This window comes from Lactuca sativa, chromosome 8, assembly GCF_002870075.4.
Source record: "Lactuca sativa cultivar Salinas chromosome 8, Lsat_Salinas_v11, whole genome shotgun sequence".
Classification (NCBI taxonomy): Eukaryota; Viridiplantae; Streptophyta; class Magnoliopsida; order Asterales; family Asteraceae; genus Lactuca; species Lactuca sativa.
The window spans coordinates 74692640-74711871 of record NC_056630.2 but is presented as its reverse complement, the minus strand read 5'-3'; the positions used below and the strand labels follow the sequence as shown (position 1 = coordinate 74711871).

The window sequence follows — 19232 nt, the reverse complement described above, 5'->3', positions numbered from 1 at the left end:
CGCAGTTTCGATCCTAAACGCAGTTTCGATCCTAAATCCAGTTTCGGTCCTAAACGCAGTTTCAATCCTAAATCCAGTTTCGATCCTAAACGCAGTTTCGATCCTAAACGCAGTTTTGATCCTAAACGCAGTTTCGGTCCTAAATCCAGTTTCGGTCCTAAACGCAGTTTCGGTCCTAAAACTAGTTTCGGTTCCTCAAAGTCTCAAGGTGAAACAAATTCTATGAAGTACATTAAAGGAAAAGGAAAGCTAATACCAGACTCTAAGATGGAAAATAAGAAATCACCAGCTAACCCTAGGAATCAAAAGAAAAATCCTAAACCATCTAAAACCACACCAACAAATGCACCAAAATTTAAAGAAGATAAAACTAAATTCAAGGTGTATACCATTAAAAGAAAAGATCAAACCACTTTAGTAAAAAGAACATATTTGGTTGATATTTTTTCTGTTATTCCTTTCTCTGTGAAAAACTCACCAGGACCCAAGAAACTTTGGGTTCCTAAATCTGCTTGAATTTGCAGGTAATCAGTGATGAGCAGTTTGACGACGAATGGTATATAGACAGTGGCTGCTCGCGTCACATGACAGGAAGGAAGGCAGAACTAAGGGAGTTTCGGTCCCTAAAAGATGGTGGGAGTGTGAAGTATGGAAACAATTCCTATTGAACAATCAAAGGATATGGCATGATAACTAACGGAGACTTCTCTATCAGAAAGGTGGTGTATGTAGAGGGATTGCAACACAGCCTCATCAGCGTGTCCCAATTAGTTGTGGGCACAGGTTTGAAGGTATCATTTGATGATTAGGGGTCTGAAATAATTGAAAAACAATCCAAGAAGGTTTTGCTGAAATCTGCAAATAAGGGAGAGATGTACCCTCTGAATCTCAACCCAATTCGAGGGAAACCAGCTATTTGTCTACTGTCAAAGGCAAACACTGATGAAAGCTGGTTATGGCATCGACGTCTATCGCATCTAAACTTCAAAGACATCAACAAATTGGTGCTTGGTGATCATGTTCGAGGCCTTCCTCTTCTCAAGTTCGATAAATAGCATCTATGTGTTGCATGTGAGATGGGAAAACAGAGCAGAAGAAGCCACCCCACACGCATAAATACGAAGATAGTTGAAGCACTTGAACTATTGCACATTGACTTGTGTGGACCTTCGGCTATACAGAGTATAGGTGGAAGTAGGTACATACTTGTCATTGTAGATGATTTTTTACGCTTCACTTGGGTTTTCTTTCTTAAGCAGAAATCAGATGCAACTCCCAAGCTGAAGGTATTCATCAAGCAAGTGGAAGTACAGCTAAGGAAGACGGTGAGAAACATCAGAAGTGACAATGGTTTTGAATTCAAGAACAAAGATTTTGAGGATTTTCTGGCTGATAAGGGGATAACTCACAACTTTTTGGCCCCTGATACACCACAACAGAATGGGATTGTTGAAAGACGAAACCGTTCGTTATGCGAAGCAGCCAGAACCATGCTTAGTTTCGCTTCCCTACCATTATACTTCTGGGCAGATGCAATTTCCACTGCTTTCTATACTTAGAATCGTTCCTTGCTCAACAAGAGATTCTCTATAACTCTATATGAGATCTTAAACAATAGGAAACCGAATGTCAAATTCTTCCACATCTTCGGTTCAAGGTGCTTTATTTTCAACTCTAAAGAGAACCGGAATAAGTTTGACGTCAAAGCTGATGAGGGAATATTTCTAGGTTATTCTCTGTCATCAAAAGCATACAGAGTGTTGAATAAACGCTCCAAAAATATTGAAGAGACTTATTATGTCACCTTTGATGACAATTATATGAAGAAGGTTCAGAGGATTGAAGGTGACCTAGGAGACATATTCCCAGGATCTGGACAAGTCTCGGTTCCAATATCCAACCTATTCGAGGAATACATTCGGCTGTTTGATGAACCAGAAAAGGCGATTCATTCAGAAGCGAAGTAGCAGATAACAAAATCGATAATCTCAAAAAGGTAATAGACGAAGCTGCTAAAGAGATGGAAAGTGAACCTACAGGTACTACATCATCAACTAGCTCTCCAAACAAAGATTCAACGTTCAAGGGGGAAAGCTCGACAGCACCAAAGACAACTGAAGTCTCTGTCGAGGGGGAGAAGTCACTTACCTCTGCAACGGATAAAGGTCTAGATGAAAAGGAATATACGAATTCAAAACCATCGAGTAGTCGTACAATCGAGGGGGAGAATCCAACTCCCACAGGGGATGCAGACTCTGATGCGGCCTCAGGACACACTTCTCCAGTCGACGGGGAGAAAGAGAGTGAGAGTTCTACTGACGAAGGCGAGGGTGATTTATCAGAAGTTGAAATAGAAGTAGAAGCTGAATTGAATCCAGAATATGATCCAAACTATCTTCCATTAGTGAAATCGACGAAGGACCATCCCAAAGAACAAATTATTGGTGAATCTTTAGAAAGTGTTCTTACTCGATCTCAACTAAAGGTGAAACAAACTGTATTATTCTCTAAAGTTGAATTTTGTATGTTTAATTCGTTTATTTCCAAAATTGAGCCGAAAACTATAAATGTTGCACTTGATCATTCTGATTGGGTTCAAGCAATGCAGGATGAGTTGCATGAGTTCGAACGCAATCGAGTTTGGAGGTTGATTCATACACCGAAAGATACTTCTGTTGTCGGCCTGAAATGGGTGTTTAGAAATAAGCTAGATAAAGAGGGGAATGTCATTCGTAACAAGGCTCGGTTGGTGGTAAAAGGATATTTTCAAGAGGAAGGAATAGATTATGAGGAAACCTTCGCTCCAGTAGCAAGGTTAGAATCTGTCAGAATCTTTCTAGCATATGCTGCTCATAAAAACTTCGAAGTTTTCCAAATGGATGTCAAATGCGCTTTCTTGAATGGAGAATTAGAAGAAACAGTCTACGTTGAGCAACCGCCTGGTTTTGTGAATGAAAAATACTTTGATCATTGCTATGTACTAGATAAAGTTGTCTACGATCTAAAACAAGCACCGAGGGCCTGGTATGAAACACTAACTCGCTTCTTGAAAATGTCAAAATTTAAACAAGGTTCGGTTGACCCAACCTTCTTTCGAAAGAAGGAAGGAGAACATTTGATAATCGTTCAGATTTATGTTGATGATATCATCTTCGGCTCCACGAATCCTAGCTTAACAGCTGAATTCAAGAAGTTGATGGAGACTAAATTTGAAATGAGCACAATGGGTCCAATTAATTTTTTCCTTTGTTTGAATATTAGACAGGGACCAGAAGGTATATTTATCAACCACGAGGCCTATACAAAGAACTTTCTGACGAAATTCGGTATGAAGGGTGATTCAAAAGTGAAGGTTCCTATGGCATTTGGCACTAAGCTAACCTCATATCTTGATAAACCTGCTGTGAACATAACACTATATCGTCAAATGATAGGGTCCCTTATGTATTTAACAGCTAGTAGACCAGATATTATGTTTTCTGTCTGTTATTGTGCCAGGTTTCAAGCCAATCTAAGAGAACCTCACATGGTTGTTGTAAAGAACAATTTTCGTTATCTGAGGAGAACCTCATCTCTCGATCTCTGGTATCCTGCAAGATCTGGATTCTTCATTCAAGCCTTTTCTGATGCTGATCTAAGAGGATGTGGACTGGACAGAAAGAGTACTACAGGTGGATGCCAATTTCTTGACGGAAAGCTTGTTAGCTGGCAGTCCAAGAAACAAACCTGTGTTTTGTTATCCACAACCGAAGCTGAATATATTGTTGCAGCATCTTGCACTTCTTAAGTGGTATGGATTCAAAGTCAACTGAGAGACTATGGGCTAAGCATGAAGAAGATTCTTCTCTATTGCGACTCTGAAAGTGCAATTAGGATCTGTCACAATCCAGTACAACACTGAAAAACCAAGCACATTGCACTTCGATATCATTTTATCAAGGATCATGTAGAAGATGGGAACGTGGAAGTACACTTTGTTCGATCTGCTGATCAACTAGCTGACATCTTTACTAAAGCCTTACCTGAAGCTACATTTAACAAAATGTTACAAGGCTTGGGCATGATGGAAGGAGAATCAGTACCGAATCCTCAAATCTCTCACTAAAAATTAGACAAACGAAATGGAGCGAGCGCTCGGTCTATTTCGGCTCCATAATTTTCGGGAACCGAAATGAACCGAACGCTCGGTCTATTTCGGATCTGGAATTTTAGGGAACCGAAATGAACCGAACGCTCGGTCTATCTCGGCTCCGTAATTTTCTGGAACCGAAATGAACCGAACGCTCGGTCTATTTCGGCTCTAGATTTTAAGGAACTGCAATGAACCAAACGCTCGGTCTATTTTGCTTCACTCATTTGAGGTAAGGTTTCAGTTGTATATCTTGTACATTCTTTTCTCATGTCTTTTATTTGATTTAAACTTAACTATTTTATCTTTCTGTTTTTATTCTTTTTCAGAAAATTTCAAAAATCCAAAAATATTTTATCTTTCTGTTTTTAATCTTTTTCAAAAAATTTCAAAAATCCAAAAATATTTTATCTTTCTGTTTTTATTCTTTTTCAGAAAATTTCAAAAAAAAAATCCAAAAATATTTTGTCTTTCTGTTTTTAATCTTTTTCAGAAAATTACAAAAATCCAAAAATATTTTATCTTTCTGTTTTTAATTCTTTTTCAGAAAAATTCAAAAATTCATAAATATTTTTTTTGTCTCGTTATTTGTCTGTTTGGTCTGTATGGTGTGTTTCTTGTTCTTCTTAGGTGATATGAGTACCAGTACAATAGAATGTGGATCTAAGGCAAGTATATTTAATTTCCATAAGAACTAGTTAAGGGTCTCTAGAAGCATGCTGTTGCATGTTAACCTTAGCCTCTATGACTTTGAGCAAGCCTTAATGATTCGATCTATACCTATCGTTTCTTCCCAATTAGGCTGATCACAACTACTCCGTCTAGAGCTACCTTACTCTTCTCATATGAGTTAAGAGTTTTTATGCTTTGTCATATCTATCTAGCAGAAGGTACTTTCTGTTCTTTACCCACCTCCCTTATATTCTCCATTTACTCTCGGTTCACCAATGTAACCCTTGAGACTCTCGGTTCTTACCACTGAGGTTTATTGTTACACAACATCTGTGTTTATGATCTTAGATACATATACCACGTGCTGAGTGAAACCCAAAATCAAACACCAATAATGAATTGACGGTGAATTAATTATTCAAGCACTTATTGAGTACCTAATGAAATCTCTTTTTATTTTTGAGTGGTCTTTTATGAAATTGTCTACTACCAAGGCATTTCTTCCCAAAGAGATCCATTTTATTTTTTTTTTGAGATTTCTGCTTTCTTTTTTGTCACTAAATAATATATCCAACCTACCTGTTCAACATATCACATCAGTCTCACATGTACTTCTTCCAACGTTCGGTTTTATGTTAAGACTCGAAGTTCGGTTGAAGATAAGCTGCCCTAAGCCTATGATTAAAAGAAGCCTTTCAATGTTTATTAACAAACAGTTGATCGTATTTTTCGGGAAAACACACAAGCACTTCAAGTCTCTCTTGATGTTGAAGGAAGTGATTCTTGCCCGGAATCCTCTGCTTTCTGTCTAAAATGAGACATCACTCACATCCCATACACATTTTCTTTATTTCTTAATAAACATTGAAAGTCTCTCAATGGGCCGTGTATAAAAGTTGTGCAGGTGAAGTGAAGGATTTGTTGACAAATTTGCTTGAAGCTCATGATCCCACTTTGACACTTACCATTCGCAATCATCTCACATCCACACTCCTTCCTGCTCTTGCAATACTGAGTGAAATGAAGGGTGTTTCGAAGGGGGTTGTATCTCCAAAACAAGGGGGAGAGAGTAGTGCTCGTGTTGTTCAACCGAGAGTAAGTGTGAAAGCAAAAGGTGTTCAACCGAAACTCACAACAGAACTGAAGGCTAATGTGGCTTCAGCTTCTGGTTCAAAAGTGAAGCCAATGGAGACCATTGATGAAAGTGAAGGTGATATAGAAGAAACCATAGCTGAAGCTCTCAAACGAAGGAAAAGAGACAGAGAGCTGGATGAGACTATGAAAATTGCTAAGGAAGCTGAGGAGGGGGAAAGGAGAAACAAAGAAGAAGAAGATGCCTAGCAATGTAATAAAGCTTTGTTTCCCGAGTGGACAAGAGAGACACTTATCAATCAGGCGATTGAGTTTCCTTCTGTCTATTGGTTGGAACCAGTTGCTTCGTTTGATTGTGATAACTCCAAGGACTCGCAGTTCGATATGCCGATTACCAGAAAAGCTTTTATGTTTCATTGCTTTGAGGCGACTGCTGAGGTTCCTTTTCCTCATCCGAAGGTTGACAGAGAATTGATAGACTTCTACTTGAAGTATGGTCAACCGCAGTATCTGACTTGGAGCGCACAGAAGATCATTTCAATCAAGGTACTTAAACCTTCGCATGCTGGGAGATTTGTAAACGTCAATTTCAAGATCACTCGTGGTTCAGCAAACACGGTGTCAATCATCTCTCTAGCAGATCTTCCCAATATCAATCCACATGATTGCATTCTGCTGTTCAACATTCTGCTCTCTGATCCTAAGGAATATGAGCCTGTATTAGAACATTTGAAAAGAATGTTGGCCTCCTACATCCATGAGATTGCTACTATGGATCAGGAGATAACAAAGGTGATGAATAAGAAGCCGACTGTGAAGACTACACCGAAACCTGGTGATGTGAACAAGATGAAAATGGGACAGATAGATTCAACAAATCTTACTGTCATGTTCACGAAGGGTGAAGCTCACAGGTTTCTGTTTGCTCTAGTTGATAAACATCTCTTTTCAACAGACTACTTGGAGCATATCATTAACATCATACATCGATGCAAGTAGAATTCAGAGGCTGATAAGAAGAATTTCACTGACATGCTTCGGTGGTACATTACATTTTGCCATTATCTGTTAGCCATCATACCGAAGGTATTCAAGACTGTGAAGAAGCCTTCTGTTGTTAAAAGAGAATGAGGTTTCGGCACCAAAGACGCAAAGGGGGAGATTGTTGAATCCATTTGTGTTGCGTCTTGGGCCATAAGTTTTGTATCCGGATTGGGCCTGTCCATCCGTGGTTATCTAGATTAGTTTGATAGTTATCTAGATTAGCTAATAGGGTTTTGATATAAATATGCATGCATGTATGCATGATAGATAGTTGTCGTTCATCACGTTTATCATTGTAACCCTAAACACCTCTACAGTTGAAGTTCTTTGTCGAGCTCATCTGAGGTGTTGAAGTAATAATCATTCGACATATTCAGTGCAATTCTCGTGTTCTTCATTACGTTATTATTCATTAACTTGCATAAAATCATTCGATCATGAAAGAACTTAGTTCTAACAGGAATTTTGGGACTAGTAATCTGTATATATACAAAAACGCATTCAGGATTGTTATGAATGGATTAAATATATTTAATGTTTACGAGTGAGTAAATTATCACATTTCATAATCTTAAACAAATATTATTTTTAAAAAATTTGGTTATACATAAGGGTAAAGAGAACATCTTAATTTTATTATTTTTTGTTGCATCAGACTATGGTTTTTCCAGAAAGGGAATTGGACTTTGAAAAAAAATGAAAGTACAATGCTATAGTACATTCATCTTCTTTTCCTTTATTTGAAGTTGACGATTTGTTGGTGACAGGTTGCACTTGAACCATTTGACCATGATTTGGAAGATCATAGGCCTCACTATTTTTGCACTTTTCACATCTACTACATATAGAAAGTAAATTCTCATACCCTACATCTCCACATATATCACACACAATGACACCGACAACAACTTCAACTTCCATTTCCGAGTAGTTATGACCTGCAAAAACAACAAATATTAGTAAAGTTTTTTCGAAAATTATTTTCCATAAAATAACCAAACTAACCAATTAAGTGCAGGAAATGTCAAAAATGGTCATTATAAATGCGAAAATGACAGAAATGTAGACTTCAAAAGCGAAATGTTTTATTATGATAATTTTTTTATGACAAAAAATATTTGATTATAGATAAAAGAAACAAACCTTTAAATCTAATAAAGTAATAAATTTAATAGAGAACTTACCTGAATTGTATTTACTTTTCCTACAGGAAAACAAAGTAGAGATGTGCATTAAGATATATAATAAAGAATAAACTTTTATAGCCATGATAATTTAAGGTACAAAGCGAGAGAAAGAGATAGCGAGAGGTAGGGTTGTGCATGGGTCGGTTTCGGACCCAAAACCAACTCAACCCGCAAATGGTCGGTTTCTATTTTTTAGAACCCAATAGGGTCGGTTTCTGGTACGTTCGGTTTTCCGGTTTCTGGAGCCGGTTTTGGTGGTTTTTCGGTTTCTTGGGTTCAACCCATATACTCAGATGCAATTTAATGAACTTTAATAAAAAATCTATATGCAAACAATAAGATTTCTGGAAATAGGAAGCTTCAATTTAGAAATCTTTATGCAAACCATAAGATTCACAGCTTTGAGAATACTTTTCCAATATTTCAACAATCTTTATCAACATTTCACAGCAAAAACAAACAAAAACACGAAATTAGTTAGATTTCAGGAAAAAAATGAACAGAAATAAGAAACTTCAATTCAGTAAACAAAAACAGTACCCATTCCAACACCAAAAATTATACCCATTACAACATTCTACATGAAATCAGAAAAAATACAAAGAACATGAACATGAAATCAGAAAAAAAAAAATGAGCACATTACTGATTACAAAAACGTGAAATAAAAAAAAAATGAACCACATTACTGATTACACAAAAAAAAAAAAAAAACATTACACGAAGAACGAACCGGATTTGACGATTCAAAGGCGTCACAAGTTTGGTGGGTGGTGTCGGAGGTTTGAGGTTACATTACTGCATTGAATGTCGTCGGAGGAGTGCGAGCGCCGGAGGTTCTTCAGTTGAGGCGGGTTGCGGCGTTTCTCAGAAGAAGAGACACGAAAGTGAGAAGGGCAAGACGAGGGAAAACTCAAAATGACCTAGGGTTGTTTTATTAATTATATATATATATATATATATATATATATATATATATATATATATATATATATATATATATATATATATAATCAGTAAAAAGCATCGCGTTTTCGGTTATGCTAGGTCAGTTTGTCGAGTTTCAAGTATGGGTCAGTTTCTTGGGTTTAGTGGGTCGGTTTCTGTGTAAAAACCGAAACCAAACCCAGTTTTTCAGTTTTTAAAAATTTAAAAACCTAATCATCAGTTTTGCTTCGGTTTCGGTTTTTTCGGTTTCGGTTTTGTCACTTTTTATCGGTTTCTTGGTTCGGGTTTGCCCACCCCTAGCGAGAGGGGGAGAGAGTGATTATAGATAAAATAAACACCCTTTAAATTTAATGAAGAATAAATATAATAGAGAACTTACGTGAATTGTATTTTTTTCAACCTGGTTTTATTTATTGTAGGAAAAGAAGATGAAAGGAAGATAAAACGGTGATTGTTATGTGTGTCGCCTGAATTTTAATATTTACCTATAAAACCCAAAAAATAGGTAGAATATATAGATGAAGGAGCTGAAATAAAAGGATATATACATTTGTAATTGATGATATTTAAATTTCGAAAAGATACATGTAATAAATCCTATCTTGAAGTTTTAAACACTTAAAAACTAATTGTATTATGTTGTTTGACTTTGTCAATGGTTGCTCGGATAGATTAGGCAATGCATTAAATGGCTGTACAAATTGCATGAGGGATTTGTACCACTTAAAATTCAGTCTTTGACCAAATTTTCATAATAAGATAAATAGATAATAAATGTACGACTTAATTTTCAGCGTTTGACCAGATTTGCATATTATCGTATTATAAATATTTTGTGACCAATTCAATAGGCATAATAAGAGGGAATCTTGTTTCAAATTTTGACAAATTCAATTTGCAGATGAGTTCGGCCTAGCTTCACTTATGATATAGAAATGATAAGAATCACATCCGATATGTAAGGGAAAAGAATAAACAGACTTGAATTTCAAAATGAGATAAACATAGTCAATCTTATCTTCAATTTTAAAAATTCAAAATCTGATCTTTGACTTTTTGACTTGTTGACCGGATAATATTTACATTTTCTACATGCATAAATTGATTGTAAATATTGCACTATGGTTCCTTTAAATGTGACAGGAAGCATGCGAAGAAGCTGGGTCTCGCGTGGAACATTCGGTACGTTGAAGTAATCGGCCACATCATTCACTTCGTCCAAGTGCTTGTAAGCGTCTTCGTGATCCTTCCCGTAAAAAGGAATCTCCTTGAGTTGGGCGAGAATATGGCCTTTTAGTTCGAAAGTAGCGGTCGCGGGAATTGCGGGTTGCACAAGTCCCAGTCCGGTGTCATCACGCATCATTTTCTTCCATTCCCCCATGGGGACTTCATCAATGTTAGCCATTGTGATAGCTAACTCTTCTTCGGAATCGGTTGCGTGCTCGTAATTATGCTCTTCTTCTTCCTCGGTCTCGTACTCGATATCTTCTTGAATTGGTTCTTTAACTGTTAACGAAGCATTGGATGCTCCTGATTTGCTGCTCTTCTTCTTGCTGAAAACGGACTTTAAGTTTTTGAGTGGTGAATTCTTTGAAGATGTGGTTTCTCCAACGGCTTTTCCTTTGCTCCTTCTTAGTGCGGATTCCGAGTCTTCCAAGGGAGGGACCAGAGGTGTATCAGATCCTCGGGTCATGAAACAACTGTAAACAAACAAAACAAAAGAAACAAAATGCGTAAAAAGAACAAAAACGAAATAAAAAATTAAAACTGAAACAACGATGTACTCACCGAGTCGGCACGAGTGCACTCGGCGAGTTCAAGGCAAAAACAGAAAAGAAAATTTCTAGTTACTCTAAAAACGAATTTTTAATAAACTAATTCTACTTACTGAATAACTTTGTAAATAACTTTGTGTAAGATAAATCCCACACAAAGGATCGATTAAACTAGAATTTAATATTAATTTTAGAACCGTTCCCCGGCAACGGCATCAAAAACTTGATGTGTGCAAACTCACTTAGTTTTAAACCTACTTTTAATTATCAAATAACACACAAAAGGCAGTGAACCTATCAAATGTGGTATAACTAAATAAGCAGGGTATCGATCATAGGGAACGGCAAATTAAAATTAAAAAACTAATTTTATCTAAGTTAATTAATAAGTAGGGGTTTTCTCTAGTTTTACAAGACTAGAAACTTACTAACTATTACTAATTTAAGAACTAAAAAATAACGACTTAACTAAATTCAATAATTGGAAAGGAACTTCTGTTTAGTTCAACTTGGTTAACTCTATGGTTAATTTCAAGGTAATGGTACAATGGATTAATTCTTTCGTTGGTTACTGATTCAAGTGATTAGATTCGTATTCACTACCCTAATCCTTAGCAAATAAACTAACTTAAACAGTGGCCAATTGTCTAATTTAATTAAATTCACTAGATTAATTATTCGGGTTAAGTTAGACTTGCAATAGTTAACTAATTTATTCTTTTAATTAACTTCTTGTTTGATGGTCATCTTACAAGCTTGCACATGGATTTACTCAATTTTCTTATTAATTCTAGTTTCATATTCATTAATCCTAGACATATAGCATAGTGATCACATAACATACGAGGTTAATAATCAATAGATGTTCATGCTAATCAATTATCTTCCTATTAACAGAAAATTAATTATTATTCACACACAAGGTTCTTTAGCAAGCTAAAATAACAAAAATTCACCAACTTAAAATTAATCCTACCAATCAATCAAACCATATTGTTAACTTTGTATCCCCAAACAGAAGTCTAAAGGTTTTATCTCATAATTGAAGTAAATAACAGCAAACAAACAAAGTTAAATTGCTTAACCATAATGATAAAACAAAAGAATAAGTGGAATGATGAAATTTTGCCTCAATTACTCTCCGGGCTTGAATTCTAGCTTCTTTCGTCGTCTTCTAGGGTTTCTTTGGCTTCTCAATCGCAACAAAACACTTCTGAATCATCCCAGAACTACTCTCTATCGATCTGTGGAATTATCTTTATATATACGAATCGACTCGTCGAGTCAAGTGGTGACTCATCGAGTCCCTCTCACATTCCCTGTATTGTGATAACTCTCTGGGATCCCGAGTCATTATCTTCTCGATTCTTCGATTGGACTCGCCGAGTAATCGATCTGACTCGCCGAGTCAGTGCCATTTTTAGTGTTTTTCTTCTTTATTTCATCCTCGATCTTCTAACTGTTTCTCCCGCTTCCTTTTGCTTCCGAGCTTCATCTTTGGACTGAAAAACATAATTTAAACACTTTTAAGTACTTTTTGTCCATAAAATGCAATAATTTAGCTAATAAGTGAATAATAATGTATACTTAATATGAACCAATTATGCACATATCAAAATACCCCACACTTGTCTTTTGCTTGCCCCCAAGCAAAACTAAATTTTAAACATATTAGAATCACATATGACAACTCCAATCTAACCCAACCATTATGCCAAGACCGCAACGCATGCATTTGTGTCTAAAATTTTTCCTAAAGACCTCTCATACTCCAAATACTCACAATCCTCATAAACACTTGCCCACTCATCCCGAACTATGCTCATTTTATGCAACCCTCCGAATCCATCCTCAGAAAACCTCTTACCCTCAAGGTGTTTTTAATTGAGCAACCCAAGCATACATAATCTAGAATTACACTTTTCGATACCACTATGGAGCTCTTTTGGAATTCTTCACTTCCTTTAATAATTTGATCTTTGATCTCTTTGAATTCACCACCTTTATTGTTTGATTTTTTGTATCTTCAACTTTTTGAATTTCTTGGAATTTTGATCTTTTGATCTTCACTTTAATTGCTCCAAAATTCTTACAATTTTTTTTGTAATTCTCTCTCTTTTTTTTTACATGTACCTCTCTTTTTTCACTCAAAATCCTACATGCTTAAGCAGGGGCGCTCAATCTCAACCTTTATTGGCTAATGATAACAATCTTCCTGGATACATTTCAGGTTTAGGCTGCTAAACATATTGCATCCCTTGGGCTGAGCAGGGTTGTGTTTTTGTCCCATGATTTCACTGGAATAAGGAAGCCACAAATGCACTACAACGTATATAGGCTCAACTAAACATTTGGGTCTTCATGCAATTATCAACACAACTCTAACATGGAATCCTAATTTTACTTTTACCAAAATTTTCTAAATTAAATCCTAAGTAATACTTTTGGTATGCAAATTTTTTTTTAAAATTATACCTAAAAGAGGATTCTAAATTTTCTAATATGTAACCAACCCCCTACCCCACACTTATTTTATGCAATGCCCTCATTGCATATTATGTATGATAAAAACATAAAAAGAGAATAAAAAGGGAATTGGAACAAACTCCCCTGGGATAGTAGTCGATAAGTTAGTCACTTTCATTTTAGCTCCAACTTCAATTGACTTTAGACATGGTAACATCTCATCCATGCCTTGGGTGTGAAATATCGTGTGGGTCGCTCCAAATACGCGGAAAAACAGTGTAAGATCTTCAGGAATTAATATGGAAAGAATAGATAGTCAAGTGGTACTCTAATCAGCATCAAATCAGCAGCCCCTTCGACATGAAACCAAACGACTCGTCGAGTTACTTCGGGAAATCTTCGGGTTTTTGAGAATTAAGGGCGACTCGTCGAGTCAGCTTAATGCACTCGACGATTTGGTCACTGAATGAAAATAATAGCATTCTGCATCTGATCCAGCTTCCAATAAACTCTTTACACTTTCTATTCACTTCTAGACTCCCTTGCCAACATCTCTAAGGACCGGACTCAATACTTTAACTCTAACGCTCCTCTTTCTTGACTCTCTTTCTCACTTTGATTCTATGATTCTAAACCCTTTTGAAGCTAGCATTCCTAATTAATTTCTGAAAAATTGTCAAAGCATCAAACATCAAATAAACATTAAAAGCAAGTCTTAAAAACATTAAACAAACCAAATAAAAACAAACACAAAAATAAAAAGATTCAAAATTGTTCAATAAAAATGCAAAGAAATCAATCCTCCTTATCATCATTATCATCTAGCCCTGCTCCACTTCGTCTTGCACTTATCACCTCTTCCCATGATGGAATATATCGAAAGTTACCACCATCAAAGTGCGGAATGTTAAAGTGGTCAAAAAGTCGGATATGTGATTGGTAGCTAAAATTCAAGCCCCACGCCATTTGATCTTGTAGCCGCCTCATCTCCACATTGTACCAATCCATTGGTACTTCGTCGTTATCAACCGGAATCACCGGCGGCTCTTCCTCAACATCCCACTCTCTCTTCGAACGAACCCTCCTCCCCAGTGCTTCGGGACCAACAACCGGATCATCATTCGGAATGGCATAATGGCCACCCCCATAGTCTTCAAGAATCCTCGCTCTCCGGAAAAGAATTGGATTGAATGGAGGTATAGGGATCATCGTCATGAAGTTCCATGCACCGCGGTTCATCAACCCGAATGAGTTGGCTAACCGGATGACAAACATCCCACCATTGATTCGAGAAGTTTTGCGATCCTTGACCGCACCCTCCGAGAGATATGAAGCTAGACACCAAGGAATGTTGCAAAAAACGCCGGGTGTGATAATACTCCATAAATAGAAGACATCAAGGTTAGAAACCTTGTCATCATCCTTTCGTTGGTTGATGGTGGATGAAATGAGACGATGAATGAGGTGGTGTGTTGGGAATCGAATGCTCCCTTCTTGTGCCGACTTCGGAATATAGACCTTGTTACAAATTGTATTCCACCAGCCCGTGCTCGTAACTCCTTCGAGAAACACCATATGGGTTTGTGCCAAAAAGGCCCGAAAGATGGGTGTTGAGACCAAGGGCTAATCATAAACCCCCAATCGACAGGCAAGATCCACCACAGAGCATTGATGAAATTCTCCCCAAGGCAGAAACTAAAGCTTGACGGGTGATAAACATCCACTCCCCCGGTGAAAGATATCGTGGAGAAAAACTCCAAACACAGCTCCAAATAAACCGGCTCTTGAATACGGAAGACCCGGCTCCACCCGTCGCAAATCATTGTTTCGCCTTCATGGTGAAACTCCTTTAAAAGATAAGGAGCTAACTCCTCCTCATAGCGAACACTTTGCAACCAATCCCAATCTATCCGGTTGGGCACATAGATCTCTTTCTTCTTTATGTCAGCCAACTTCTTCTTCCACTTCCGCAATGTTGAAGCGGACTCGATTTGTGGGAAATTCAACCAAGGAAAGTCCCCTTGGTGGCCACTGGAACTTTTCCCCCTTCTGAACATCTTTTCTGCAAAAAAAAATGCAAAACCCAGAAAACACAGATTAAAACATATCAAGCAGATGGTCCCCGACTCGACTCGTCGAGTCCATGGCCGACTCGGCGAGTCGCACGAACTGCACGAGTCAGTCGGCGGGTCGATGGAAATTGGACCATGAAACCTGGAAATTACGTCAAGGGTTTTGTCTAGGCACATATTATTAAGTTATTAAGGCCATAATAAGCATTCAAAACAACATAATTCATGAAAAATCAAAACCCTAGAAATTTACTACTTTTCAAAAACAGGTTTTTTCATGCAATTTGTATCATAGATAGCCTTATAATCATGTTCTTAACAGAAAACAAGAAGAAATTCATTACCTTTTGAGATTGAACTTGAGAAATTTGAAGAAAAAATTGGAAGAACACTTGAATGCTTGAGAGAGAGTTGAGAGAGAGGCACACGGCGAGTGTGTGTGTGAAAAGAAACTGATTCATTAGGGTTAAAACCCTAGTTACCTGTTGTAAAAGTAATTTCAATATTATTTTTTTCTGTAAATAATATCGACTCGGCGAGTCTGGTCGCGATGTCAAAATTTTCTGAAATCCATATATACTCGTCGAGTCGTGGTCAGACTCGGCGAGTCTTTTGCAAAAATTCATAAAAAGAAATTATCTTTTATCTAAAACTCATTTCACCCCACACTTAGCCCATGCACACTCTCAAGCAGACATGTCCGACGAATTGGAGAATTAACAATCTAAAAACGAAAGAAAAATTTCAAACAAACTAAAAAGTAAAAGAAAGCAAACTCTAAATAACAGGTTGCCTCCCGCCAAGCGCTTCTTTTTAAGGAGTCGTTAGCTGGACTTCTTCCCGTCTACGTCTCGTTATCTTCCAGCATCGGGAATGCACACCTAGTCTTTTGTGGTTTGTACTTTGTTTTGTAAGCGTGAATCTTCTTCTTGTAATCCCTTTTCAATGCATCTCTTTTCTTTTTCACAGCATCATCCTCAGCTGCTTGGGCTTCCCTTTTTCTCTTTTTCTTCTTTACCCCATTCTTTTTCACCTTCTCTTGCACCTCCTTCTCTTTAAATTTAATTACTTCATATTTCATGATGGTTCGTGCTTTAGGTTTAGTAGTGAATGGTTGATCAACTTCCACCCTCCTTTCCTTTGTCTCTTCATCCTTTCTTATGCTCAACCCATCTTCAAACGGAATCGTATCAAGACATGCTACATCGGCGTATTGAACTTTCATTCCCATTCCTCCTTCTGCTGTTTGTTCTTCTAAAGAATCATGAATAATATCTAAATCCAAGGTATGTGTAGAACTAGCAACAAACAGATCTAAGTTGGCCAAGTCTTTGTCAAATTCGACTGGACTCGTCGAGTCCATTAAAGTGACTCGGCGAGTCTGATCGAATTCCATCAATTCTTGGGTGTTTTCTGAGTTGGCTCCTTCCAGTAGCTTTTCTAACTCCTCCAAGTCCTTGTTAACATCCACCTCTTCTTCAGAGTGTTTCAAAAACTTGCTTGGATCTTCTTTTAGCAAAAGTGCAAGCTCTTTTTGTAATACCTCATCATCCAATTGGATAAATGAGATTTCTTCATTCTTTTCTTCTTCTTGATTGGCTTCTGGAATAGCTTTAAACATTACAGACTCATCACCCACCCTTAATGTCAATGTAGACTCACATATATCAATTGAAGCACGCGCGGTGTTCAAGAATGATCTCCCCAAAATAATTGGAATTCCGGGGTCTTCTTCCATATCAACTACCACGAAGTCTACTGGAAAAATAAACATGTCAACTTTTATAAGGAGATCCTCACAAACGCCTTGTGGATGAATTATCGTCTTGTCCGCCAAATGGATCTTCATATTTACCGGCCTTGGTTCTGGTAAATTCAACTTCTTAAAGAATGAAAAAGGCATCAGATTGATGCTTGCCCCCGAATCAGCTAATGCTCGGGTGAAAACTTCATTACCAAATTGGCACGGAATCACAATATTTCCCGGATCACCCTTCTTTTCAGGTAGCTCACTCATCAATATTTCCGCGACTTCAGCAAACAGGCCCTTAAGCAAGTTAAAGTACTTAGGTGTTTGGAGCATTGTTTCCACAAATGGCACATTAACTTGTAAAGCTTTAACATGCGTCATGAAGGTTCTATATGCTTCTACTTTTTCTACAGGCATGGATTTGATTGGGTATGGCAGAGGAGGATTATAAGGCTTCAAAGAACTGACAATTTTCTCATTTACGCATGGACTCGTCGAGTCCAATGGAGTGACTCGGCAAGTCGGATCAGGTTTTGCTGGGTCCGATTCTTCTACCTTTTTTGCCTTCTTCTTTGAGATTCTCAGTGCTTCTGTAAATGTTTCTTCACTGATGGAGGTTATTACACTTACATTCTCCATTCTTGGATTGGGTTCGGTGTTACTTGGAAGTTGACCCGGTTTTCTATCATTCACTTGATGCGCAAGCTGCCCCAGCTATTTCTCAATATTGAGAATTGATGCTTGCTGATTCCTTAACATGTTTCTGGTCTCGTGTATGGCAGCATCGTGATCACTGTGTCTTTTTTCGGACGCGGCTATGAATCTAGTGAATAACTCTTCTAAATCGGCTTTCTTTTCTATCGGTTCTTCCTTTTGGTATAGTCCCCTCTCCTTCTGCTTGTATTTCTCCTCCTTTGCCTTCTTATACTCTTCGTATGGTAGCCATTCCTTCTTAGGTTTCCGCCACTTTTCATCATATCGATCGCCACTTGAATAGAAGACGTGAGCTTTCTTATTTCCATTCTCATCCAAATCACAATCCTTTGTGAGATGGAGCCCTCTACAATTTTCGCATCCTACCCTAATAGCATGGATTGTTTGATCCATTTTTGTCATTCTTCGATCTAGACTATCAAGCTTAGCTATCATCGCCGCCATGCTATCATTTGCCGCGTTCACTACCCCCCGACTTACTTCGTTTCTCGGATTGTGGTATTCTCTAGAATGCTTAGAGAATTCTTCAATTAATTCTTTAATTACCGGGGGCGCCTTCTTTGTGAGCGGGCCTTGAGAATCAAGCAATTGCCTTGTGGTGACATTGACTCCATCATAGAAGATGGAGACCTCTTGTTGGCTATTAAGGTCATGGTGTGGGCAATTTCTAAGTAGGCTCTTGTATCTTTCCCAAGCTTCATAAAGAGATTCTCCGGGTTGTTGCTCGAAGTTGGCAATGGCTTTCTTTAGCTTGGCTATCTTGGAGGGCGGGCAGAAATGGTCTATGAACTCTTCTTTCATCTTGGCCCATGTGGTGACCGATCCGGGAGGAAGTGACTTTAACTAATCTTTTGCAGCTCCTTTAAATGTGAAAGGAAGCATGCAAAGAAGCTGGGTCTCGCATGGAACATTCGGTACGTTGAAGTAATTGGCCATATCATTCACTTCGTCCAAGTGCTTGTAAGCGTCTTCGTGATCCTTCCCGTAAAAAGGAATCTCCTTGAGTTGGGCGAGAATATGGCCTTTTAGTTCGAAAGATGCGGTCGCGGGAATTCCGGGTTGCACAAGTCCCGGACCGGTGTCGTCACGCATCCTTTTCTTCCATTCCCCCATGGGGACTTCATCAATGTTAGCCATTGTGATAGCTAACTCTTCTTCGGAATCGTTTTCGTGCTCGTAAGTATGCTCTTCTTCTTCCTCAGTCTCGTACTCGATATCTTCTTGAATTGGTTCTTCAACTGTTAACGAGGCACTGGATGCTCCTGATTTGCTGCTCTTCTTCTTGCTGAAAACGGACTTTAAGTTTTTGAGTGGTGAATTCTTTGAAGATGTGGTTTCTCTAACGGCTTTTCCTTTGCTCCTTCGTAGTGCGGATTCCGGGTC

At 37.9% G+C, this 19232-nt stretch overlaps 1 non-coding gene across 1 annotated transcript; it reads left to right on the top strand.

Moving 5' to 3' along the window:
• The first annotated feature begins 18495 nt into the window (after positions 1 to 18495).
• On the top strand, positions 18496 to 18602 carry LOC111881035 (small nucleolar RNA R71). Its single transcript, XR_002846663.2, has one exon. It is a non-coding gene; the product is annotated as a small nucleolar RNA R71 (small nucleolar RNA).
• The last annotated feature ends 630 nt before the right edge of the window (positions 18603 to 19232 follow it).